The following is a 12,314-nucleotide window of genomic DNA, read 5'->3' as shown; positions in this document are numbered from 1 at the left end:
TTAACTCAAGGGTTCGTCTAGTCCTTTTTGAAACATGGTCCTGGCTTATCTCAAGATAGTATCTTCTGAGATAGATAGCCCGCTCATGGCGATTACACGAATTAAACCTTTACCAACTACTATTACGGTTGGGTATTGCACAGTCATCAGAAGGAATGTCAATCTTCCAAACCATAATATAACCTTCTTAGCTTTAACCATCATCACTGTATTTCTTTGGCACAAGCGCCTATAATTATACTCTTACCTTTAAAGTGTCGGCCACCTCTTTGGCCTTTCCTGATAGTAAAATTTCCTTACAGTCAATGTCATTTTAACCACCTCCAAATAAATTTTCTACCTCATTTCAATCACAGCTTATGTGAAGATGTTTTCCTTAAAATCTGATGAGTAAAAAAAAATATCACCATTTTTCCATAAATTATTGCCTCAGTCTTTAGAGGTTAATCACTGTCACGACTGACTCTCAATCATACTTAGATCATCTTTTATCTTAAGTCCTAATTGCCCTGAACAATTTCAACCATTAATGGTTCGATCCATACTTTCTCGTGGTTTAACACGTGCCCCACTTGGCATCATTATAATTACGTCACATTTCCTTTATCAAAATTTCTATTCTTGAGAATTTTGAATATTACCTTTCTCCTTGTAAAACCTCTAAGGTTATCCTTGAATCGTTCCTCCTGTATTCCCTAGATACAGGGCATATCGAAATACCCTTTACTAATACTAGAACCATTGTCTATGTACTTCTGAAAAATTTCTTTACTGATCTTTAAAGGTTGTTGCTACCTTGATCCTTTCCAATTCATACTGTCAAAACTCATGTTGTCCCTATTAAGGGTGGAATGCCAACCTTATGCATTCCCCTAGGATTCATTTTAAGTTACCGATGTTCTATCTTTAATGCCACCTTTAAAAAGGTACATTCATCCTTCCATGGATAAATCAAGTCATATATCCCTGATAAGGGTGTCTTATTCAATCATTCCCACCTCGATAGTATATGCCTAATTTCACAATAACATCTGTATTCAAAATGAGGTCAATCAATATGGCCTCCAAAAGATAACTACGGTTATCTACTTTTCTTGCTTGATTTGGTAACGATAACAAGGATGTTCTGGAAGATATTGGTCGTGTTCAACGTGAACTTCTTCTTAATAATTCCGTATTTACTTTTGTTGTTTATCTCAACAGTCATCTCAATGTTGGGATATCTCTCATACATGGCATCTCCCTTCCTGGGTATCAAGCCACCGGTTTTACACTTCACATTCTTGAAGGTCACTTCCTTCATCCAATTTTCCTAATTTCTTACTTCCTAGTCTCCTCAGTCTATCCACGTCTCAATATTTATCCTTCGAACTATCTCAAGGTTTCCTCAAATCCTCCCAACTTACAGGGGATAAAATATATGTATCTCTTATTCCTTCAATCATCAACTTTAACTCATGGTGAATCACCTTCATCCTGACGATTACATACTTTTCTATTTCTATTGCTACGAGTCTTTAGGGTTTCCTCATACCCAACTCCCTTATCATTCCTCAAACTCTATTGCCTTTATATTCCTTTCCACTTCAGTTTCATTTTATTTTCCTTTCTCTTATCATTATTTCATGAACCCACTAATCATTGACTTCAAGCATCACATCGTTCTGGGATTCTTGTCATCAGAACGAATCTTGACAACTTTTACAACGTAGCTTCATATTTTATCATACTCGTCCGCCTTTGTTCTGACCTTAAAGCTTTTACACTATCTCCATAACCTTGGGAATTACTTTCCCGAAAACAATTGACTGAACTTTAATTAGTTTATTCTAACCTCTGGCTCCGTGCCTTTCTTGGTCTTTCACCAGTGGTGGCCCTTCTCTTAGGAGGGTAAGTGACCAAAAACAGTCTTTTATAATTCGTCCATCATTTAGAATCTCAAATGATTCCTATATTTCCTTTAGCCAGGCTCTTTCCCCGACTGGGTCAACCTGTTCCTTGGAACTCTGAGAGCTTAGCGATTTAAAGGTCATGAAAGAATTTCCTACCGCATTGTTTCCTCAAGGTGGTGGTTGGGGATAATAGTCTAAGTTCTTTTTAGACAGGTCCATGAATTGCCGTATAGGAGTACCGTCTTGGGTCTCCTTTCCTTACTCGACATTCTGTTTCCTTAGTATGAAATATTTCAACCTTCTCCCATACTTGGGGTTATCTTATACGTTAAAATCCTCATTTTCCACTTCATTATGTTATGGGTTCCTTCTAGCTTAATGGCGTCCTCCCTGACTATCACATTCAGGGTTTGCCCTTAATCTTATTCCTTGAACTATGACTTTCATCTAAGATCTCATCTTTAAGCTCTTGAATATTTGGAACCCAAATTCTATAGGAATACCTCATTATTCCCTTATCATCTTTCTCGGTATTAATCTCATATCTATTTGTTGGCTCTCTGCCTTCATTCATCACTTTTTCTGGCATAATATGTTCTTTTCCAATAATTCGGGCTGTATTGCAATCTCAAACAGCTTTTCGGTACCGGCTCCGATTACCTTCATATCTATTTCCATTTTCTCAAAATCTCTTATCAACTTTCCCAAAGACATTATCATATTGAGTCTCTCCTTTACACTAAGGGCATTAGTCACCATTTTGGCTTTCCCTGGATGATAAAGAATCTCATAATCGTAATCCTTAATTAGCTCTAATCACCTCCTCTGGCGCATATTGAGCTCTTCATGCGTGAAAATGCACTAGAGCACTTATGGCTTGTGTAAATATCCCACTTCTCTCCATACAAGTAGTGCCTCCAATCTTTAGGGCAAAACTATTGCCACGAGCCCAAGCTCATGGGTGGGGATATCGAATTTTATATTCCCTTAGATGTCTTGACGCGTACGCGATTACCTTGCTGTGCTGTATAAGAAGCACCTTAATTCCTTATGCGAAGCGTCACTACAGATCACAAAATCTTCTTTTCCATCCGGCAATGCCATCATAGGGGTTGTCACCAATCTTTGCTTCAGTTCTTAAAGGCTGTTCTCGTATTTTTTTGTCCATTCGAACTTCTCAATCTTATGAGTAAGCCGCGTTAAAGGGGCTACTATCTTTACAAACTTGAACGAACCTCCGGTAGTGACCGGCCAATCCTACCTCTGGTAGTTTCCCTAACCATGGTCATTAATTCCTCAATGGTCCTTTATTCATTCTTGTTAGGATCCTCCACGAGATCCTCCTCAGCAACAATCCCATCTAGGATAACATCCTCAACCGCTACATCCTCAATATCAACATCATCCGGTCCTGCGTTAGGACGCTCTATCGGATCCACAATCCGATCTCCAATTAGTAATAAAACATCATCGCGTTGTTGCTCCTCAACCTCAGGGTTCAGAGTCCCGCTACCATCTACGATAAAGAACTACGCTTCTATCACGATATTTATAAGGGCTCCCATAAGGGTTTTAACTGTCAGTACTACGTTAGGTAGCCCGACTATGAACTTGGCAAGAGTTCTTATTATCTTAATGAACTTATTATCTTAATGTCACATCATCTCTGAGGTTTATAACGCTTAGCTCTGATACCATTTCTGTAACACCCCCAAATCCGGGGTAGGGGATCCGGGTCGTCACAAGTTCCATTTCCCTCAATAACACCCAATCTTAATAAACAATCAACTACTCTGTACTGTGACCCCACAATAAACACACACACCACAAGTTATAGTCTCAGAGATGAATATCCAAAAATAACACGAGTCATTTTATTCCAAAATTCTATGCCATTACACCTTAAAAGGCTTTCTGAATAGATTTACATTTCTTTGCCATTATTACATTTAATAAAGATACATAAGTCTGGTACATCAAAAGTTGAAATCCTAGCCTATTGGTAGTTCCTACCTCAGCTACAGCGACATCAACGCCTATAGGAAACTGCGGAACGTTTCCTATCCGCTCGCGAATTGGGAGCTTGGTCCTGTTCATCTTCTATCTGTTGTTTTGTGATGAAAGAAGAAAGCAAGGGTGAGCAACAAGTCCACCAAAATAATATGTATAATAATTAACAATATATGAGCATTCTCATAGTACTCATGAAAGTCTTGGTCAAGAAGAAATGAACCAAGCTGATATCTTAACGCGACCAAGTCGCAAAATATTCAGTATATATATACATATATACTTTTCACAATCTTTGAAATCCTCTGACATGTATAATATACACAGAGTTCCAGTTTATAACTGTATAAAATATCGTTGCAAGGTGATCTCCTATATCTAACCTTGTCTCAACGTTTTTCTGAAAATCTTTGACATGCACAAGATAATCATTTACTAGATATAAGTTTAAAAGATGAAGTTACAAGATACTCCAATATACTTATATCCGAATACTGCTTGAACTACCACCGTTCAAGTTATAATTAGTTTCAAAAGTTCATCACACTGATGAGACTACAAGATAAGACTTGAATAGATTCAATTTTTGAAATATCATTATAAATAATGAAGTTACGAGATACTTCATTAAGTCCTGATATATATATACACACCTATATATATATACATTTCATACACTCCTTGAAAACCTCTGTTATGAAATTTATAAACAGAGTTGCAATATCCAACGAATTTGGAAAGGAGAAAACCTTGGCATAAACCTGATATCTTGCTGATCAGGCAAAGATACCAATAAGTAACCTTTTCTACTAGTAGATGGATGAATCCCCCACCGGTCATCACCCTGGCCACATAAGGACCTTGTGCTGGACCGCCACTCGGCCTCTTACGCGTTGATGGACTGCCACCCAGCCACTTACACTTTGATAGACCGTACCCTGGACTGTCGCTTATGCCGACTCAATTAGATGGACTTACTTTCCGAACGTTGGGCAAGTAATCAAATTATTTTCTCAAAACAGCAACCACGTTGCGAATGTAAAATACACCACAGAGCCGGATCCCCCAGGTTTTGAGCGAGTATTTAAATCCCCTTCGAAAGGAGGATCTTAAATATAAAAGAATGAGTTTTGGGATCCGCCCTAACTTTTAGAAATCATTTTGAAGACTCGAAAACATTTTTAAGAATGTTTGGAGTACTGCTGATTTATTAAAATAAATCAGTCCCGATATGTTGGAGGATATCTGAATATTATTATTTAAATAATATTCTCATAGAAATAATCCTTATAAAAATAATCGAAGTAGAAGTTTTAAAACTCATACTTGAAATGGATATTAAATAACCAAAGATATACTTATATGAAAGTACTATCTTTATTTGAATAATCGAAAATAAGTTTGATTATCGAAACATTATTCTTTAATAAAAATAAAGAATATTAACTAGTAAATAATCGGAGTCATAAGTCCTCGAATGAATATTCAAAATAATATTCATTAAATAGAATAAACAGAGTCATAAGTCCTCGAATGAATATTCAAATTAATATTCATTAAATAAAATAAACCGAGTTATAAGTCCTCGAATGAATATTCAAAGTAATATTCATTAATAAAATAAACGGAGTCATAAGCCTTCGAATGAATATTCAAAGTAATATTCATTAATAAAATACACGGAGTCATAAGCCTTCGAATGAATATTCAAAATAATATTCATTAATAAAATAAACGGAGTCATAAGCCTTCGAATGAATATTCAAAATAATATTCATTAAATAAATAAAGCTATCGAATAAACCTTATTCGATTAATAGTTTTGAAAACTATATCTATATATATACACATAAATATATATAATATACTCGGGAGCATCGACTCCCGGTTTTAGAAAAATATTCACCTTTGGGTCCCCTATACTAAGGGTATATGCAAATACCTCTTATCTCTAGCATAGGTATTATCAACTGAATCAACAGATATATGTATCAAGAATACGGACTACAATATATCGCAAGAATTTGCTAATAACAAATATGCATTTATCACAAGATCATGCATATACACATATACATCACAACAACAGTATAACGGGTAGAAAACTTGCCTGAGTGCTCCCGGATAGACTTAAGCTTAGAGTGGGTCCGATAACCTATGAACAACAACATAAGTCGGAATTAAACCCCGGTCGCTTAAGAAACTAGACTTTAACCATTTAGAGTCCTAACGTTCGCTTTCGCGCTTAACGATTTACTTAAGTCGCTCGAGTACCCTCGGCTCCACCATTTTTAATAAATTAACCATTAAGGGTTTTAAGGCGATTCTTTCGCGAGTACCTTACCAACTGCCTAATCCACTTTACATAATTGTTTCTTACCTCAAATAGTTATTTAAGGTCCTTAACCAAGGTTTCAAAGTAAGGCGAGGGGTAATGGTTCGGTCGCGAAACGCCGTTACTTAAAACGGTCGTTTCTCCTAAACCGAACATCGGAATCAAACGAACCACATATCAAAACGAAGCTCGTAACATGAACTATCTAAAAATGGCAATGGTCAAAACCTAGCAGGGATTTCTCGGGTCCTAATGTTATGAACAAAAGCAGTCTAAAGTAAATCGGACATTATGACGGCTATATTTACGCGATTTCCCAATTTTATACCATTCCAATTCAACCACCAATCAATCCCAATTCATTCATACAATCAACATTCATCCAAAACACACTACAACAGTCCCAACACCTCAAGTTCTTCCAATTTATGTTATTCTCATCATGAACTTAAACTATACTTAATTCCTTTTAGAAATCAACAAGATTCAACATTCATACCACTACCACTCCAACCCAAACTCTAAACAAACAAGCTTCATGCTTCATATATACTATATTACTCATAACCATTCCTAAATACTCAAAACTAAAGCTAGGGTTTGGAGTTTATACCTTCTTGAAGCTTCTTAATCAATGAAAGATCCTTGGAATGCCCATGGAAGCCTTGATCTATGCTTAAGCTGCCTTGAACTTTCATAAAAATCAAGAAAACCAAAGTTATTTCTTGAAGGTTACTATTCACCATCTTCTTCCTTAATTTATTAGAAGAGATTGTGAAGGAATTAGAAGTTTAAACTTATAGGATATCTATATCTATGTACAAGGAACCTTAGATAATTACCTTGTGATTTAACAATGCTTGGAACTTGATTTTTGATTTTTCTTCCTTTGAAAAAGAAGAAAAGCCGAGAGCAAGATGATGAGAATGAAATGATTTTGTGTTTTTTGATTTGTTTGGCTTAGATTGGTTGTTTTTTGTTTTGTTTTTGGTTAATTACCTTAATAACCTTATATTTGTGTGGTTATAAACCAACCACACCTCCTCCTTCCCTATGTCATGCTTGCATCACCTTATTGTGTCATCATCTCTTACTTGCCCTCTTCTCATTGGTTGGATGACCTCATCATCCCTAACCTCCTTGATTAACCTCCTAATTGCTTGCCTAATGACCGCTGATCTGTTATACGGTTCGCTTAACTTTCGTTTTCGTTTATCGTTTGAGGGATCATACCCGGGATCTTATTACTTAGGTTTCTTTAACCTTTCTCAATACATTATATTCCTTTCATGATCCTCTCTTTTAATCCTTGAATTTAAATCCTTTTTATTCTGTTACCTTATACTCAATTCTTTCTGTATCTGGTAGATTTTCGGGAAAAATCAAAGTTTTCGAATTTGGATTCTGACGATCTTTACATACACTTATTTATCATATAGAGTACTAATAATATCCCAGAAGATCAATAAAAGAGCCCCTACATAGTGTGGCATGAAAAGTTTTCTTATTCAGCATAATCAACAAAACACTATTCATAAGGGTTTCAAAAATTCCAAAAATTGGGGTTATTACAGTAGTGAGCAAGGTTTCTTGAACCAAGTTACTTGAATGATCTTGTACTTGAGAAATGGATTCAAGTGCAGTATGTAAAGAAGAAATTTGAGAGATTAAGAGTTGTTGTTCAGTAGTGAGTGTTGACAGCTCCCCTTAAATGGATGAGGGAGCTTCAATAGATGTGCTCTCACTTTGTGTGTCATCCTTATTTCTTCTACCATACACTTGAATTTGATCAAGTGTTGGCTGTGCAGACTCTGTACAGGGTGCATTGGGGAGAATGCTCTTTTCAATAGGCACACCCTGTTGAGAGGATGTATCTAAAGTCTATTTTGTCCCCATTTTTACAACTGCATCCTTTTGGGAGGATACAAAGATGGTTTGATTGGTCATCTCAGATTTTTTAACCTTCTTTGGCTTTCTAACCAAGGGTGACTTAGTTTATGTTTGATTCTCACCACTCTCATCGATTACTGTGGGGGTTATCTCCTTTCTCTTCTTTTTACTCACTTCACCCTTTTGAGAGGATGAAGTGGTTGGTTTCCTAGCTTCTAATGGTTGTGAAGAAATAGGCTCAACATGGGTAGGTTCATGTGGGTGTGCCTGTGTTTGTGCTTCCACAGGCTCAGGAACCATTGTTGCACTAGGTTGGCTTGCACTGGTTCTCATGTCTGATATAGGATAAGGGTAGGTCTTAAATCTTTCAATCATGAAAGGTGTTAACTTAAGACGTACTGGAACCTTATTCTTAGTAATAAGTGATCCAAATAGAATTTTGGATTCTTGTGTACAGTTGCTAATTAAAGACCTATTTACTCCTTCAAGCATATGTATGTCATTGACTTTATGGTTTAAACCAGGCATAATGAATCTAGGAAGAAAAATTTCTTAACCTCTTGACTCCAATGGAATTGTTAGCCTGGTGCTCAGCTCCTCCAGTATGTAGTGTCCTACATTGATCTGTTTGTTGTGAGCCATGGAGTAGACCAGCTTCTGAACAACACTAGGTATGTTGTCAAACCCTGACTACCTGCAAGTGAAAGCCCTTATCACTGAATCAAACATGAAGGACCATTCTCTCCTCAGGTGCTTCTTGTTCATGCTTGACAGATTGATTTTCTCAGAATAGTTGATGAAGTCCATGAACGCATACAGCTCATCCTGAGTTGGAGCATCCACAAGCTTATCAATAGGTATTCCTAATGCCATATTGATATCATCCTCAAAGATCCCTACATATTGGTCCTCGATTGTGCAGTTTATCATAATTGATACAGCCTGGTTCTCATGCACAATTGTCCTTGTTACCGCTGTGTTCCAAAAATCCCCCAACACATCCAAGTAAAGCACATGATTAGCTATAAGAGCCCCTACAAAGTAGGTCTTAGACAGGAACTTGACAAAACTTTTGAAAGTTTCAGGTGCTTGATTTGCATCTAGGAATGCAAGGAAGTTAGTCTCATTTGGGATGAAAGGTACAATATTATTTGCTACCATTGTTATGAGTATGAAGTTTAGTGGGTAAGAAAAATTAGTGAGAAAGGAGTGAAAACGAGAGAGAAATCAGTTTTGGATTGAAAAAGCTAGGTCACTTGAGTTCTCAAAAGTGTAGGTATGTATATGTATCGAGATGTCTGGGTATTTATAGTAAAAGTAGATGACTTGTCGAGAAGTGAAAAATAGACGTTTGGGATATACTTATCGAGAAGTCATTTTGAAATATGCAAAACATATCGATAAGTCATTTTATTTATTCTTGTAGAGAACTAAAAATAAGCTTATCGAGATGTCAAATAAATACCCAGTTTGTCCAAAATGACTGACTTGTTTCCAATTTTTATTTGAATAAATTAAAATAAAATCAGAATAAATTTTCTAAAAGTATTTTACCAAAATAATTTATTAAATTATTTTAGTTCTGAGTTATTTATAAGTCTACAAGTTATACTTGTAGAGAACACTATGAGTTAACACTTGTAGAGAACTCTACAATGACTTATCGATAAGTCATAATAAAGCTTATCGAGAAGTCACTCGAGAAATTAATCTCTACAATGACTTATCGATAAGTCATAATAAAGCTTATCGAGAAGTCACTCGAGAAGTCAGTAAATTGACTTATCGAGAACTCACTCGAGAAGTCTTAAAATGACTTGTCGATAAGTCAATTAGACTTATCGAGAACTCAGTTCTCTATATACCTTTGATCACTTTGATTCTGCCTTGTGTTAATTTTACTTATTAAAGATGTAAATTAACAATTGAGCAGTTTACTTAGAATTTGAAAAATTCTAAGCTAAATTTTGAATTTTTGAAAAATAAATATGCAGAGATTTCTGAAATATTTATAATTCATATTTCAGTTAATTTCCAATTAAATCAAATAAATGTTGATTTACCAGAAATTAATCTGCTGCAAAACATTAGCTCAGTTCTTGCCTTAGGATGAAGAATTAAGCATTCCAATTTCACCTACAAGTCTAGTGAAAGTTACTTCATCCAAAGATTTAGTATAAATGTCATCTAATTATTTTTCTGTTCAAACAAAAATGAGCTCAATAGTACCATTTGTAGCATTTCTAATAAAATGGCACCTTACATCAATGTGCTTTGTTCTAGAGTGATTAACTGGATTAGCCATAATAGATATAGCACTAGTATTGTCACAAGTAATTGGAATTTTGTGTAACACTAGGCCATAGTCCATTAGCTGATTTCTAATCCAAAGCACTTGAGTACAGCAACTTCCATAAGCTAGGTATTCAGCTTCAGCTGTGGAAGTTGATACAGATTGCTATTTCTTGCTATACTAGGATACAAGTCTTTGTCCAAGAAATTGACAGCTTCCACTAGTACTCTTTCTGTCAACCCTGCATCCAGCAAAATCTATATCTGTGTATCCAACAACTTCAAAACCAGTTCCCTTAGGATACCATAATCCCAATTTTGGAGTCCCCATCAAATATCTGAAAATTCTCTTCACAACAATCAAATGTGATTCTTTTTTATTAGCTTGAAATCTTGCACACAGACATGTAACAAACATGATGTCTGGTCTACATGCAGTTAAATAAAGCAATGATCCAATCATCCCTCTATAGCTTGAAATATCTACACTTTTCCATTTTATCTTCATCCAACTTTGTTGCTGTAGACATGGGTGTATATGCAGGATAACAATCAACCATACCAAAATTTTTCAATAAATCTTTGACATAATTAGTTTGGCTGATGAAGATTCCATCACTTCTTTGACTGACTTGAAGTCCAAGAAAGTAACTTAATTCCCCTAACATACTCATTTCATATTCACTTTGCATAACCTTAGAGAATCTTTGACAGAGCTTCTCATTAGTAGAACCAAAGATGATATCATCCACATAAATCTGAACTAGGATCATATCACCATCATGCAGCTTGTAGAAGAGTGTCTTGTCTATTGTTCCTCTAGTGAAACCATGTTTAAGTAAAAAATATGTCAGTGTGTCATATCAATCTTTAGGTGCCTGCTTTGATCCATATAGAGCATTTAGTAACTTGTACACAAAATCTGCAAATTCTGGATCTTCAAAGCCAGGTAACTGTTGCACATAAACTTATTCTTCCAACTCACCATTTAGGAAGGCACTCTTGACATCCATTTGATACACTTTGAAGTTTGAATGTGCAGCAAATGCTAGAAAAATCCTTATTACTCCAAGTCTTGCAAGTGGAGCAAAAGTTTCATCATAATCAATTCCTTCTTCCTATGAGTAGCCTTTTACAACCAACCTTGCCTTGTTTCTGATAACTATACCATTTTTATCCATCTTGTTCCTGAACACCCATTTTGTTCCTATTACACTTCTATTCTTTGGTTCAAGAACTAGCTCCCAATCTTTGTTTCTTTCAAACTGATTCAGTTCATCCTGCATGGCAGATATCCAATCAGGATCCATTAGAGCTTCTTCAGTTTTCTTGGGCTCTACTTGAGACAGAAAGCATGCACGTAGGCACTCATTAGCAGTTGCACTTCTAATTCTCACACCAGCAGTGGGGTCACCAATAATTGCTTCTCTAGGGTGACTTCTATCCCACTTCCTTGTGTGAGTTTGTTGACTTGTGCCTTCATCATTTTCTTCATTATTGATATGACTAGTAGATCCTTCTTCTCTTTCCCCCACTGAGTTTGTGCTATCAAATTCAGGTGTTTGAGATGAGCTTCCATTCCCATGATTTTCTTGTTTAGTGATCTCTTCATTCATCATCTATTGTGTATTGACTTCATCTTCTTCATCATAATCACTGTTGATGTTGAGGTTTTCAATTACAAGGGCTTCATGTTCATTATCATCAAGGCATTCCAAGTTTGGACACTTGTCATCATCAAAAGTCACATATGTGCTTTCTATGATCTTCTTTTGATCAATTACATAGACCTTGTAGGCAGTTCTTTCCAATGAATATCCTAGAAAAATTACTTCAAAAACTTTTGAGTCAAATTTTCCCACATATTCATAGGTGTCTTTCAAAATTTAACACTT

The sequence above is a fragment of the Apium graveolens genome, chromosome 3 (genome assembly GCF_009905375.1).
Source record: "Apium graveolens cultivar Ventura chromosome 3, ASM990537v1, whole genome shotgun sequence".
In the NCBI taxonomy this organism is placed as follows: Eukaryota; Viridiplantae; Streptophyta; class Magnoliopsida; order Apiales; family Apiaceae; genus Apium; species Apium graveolens.
The sequence above is the reverse complement of the archived record's forward strand: the minus strand, read 5'-3'. Positions refer to the sequence as shown.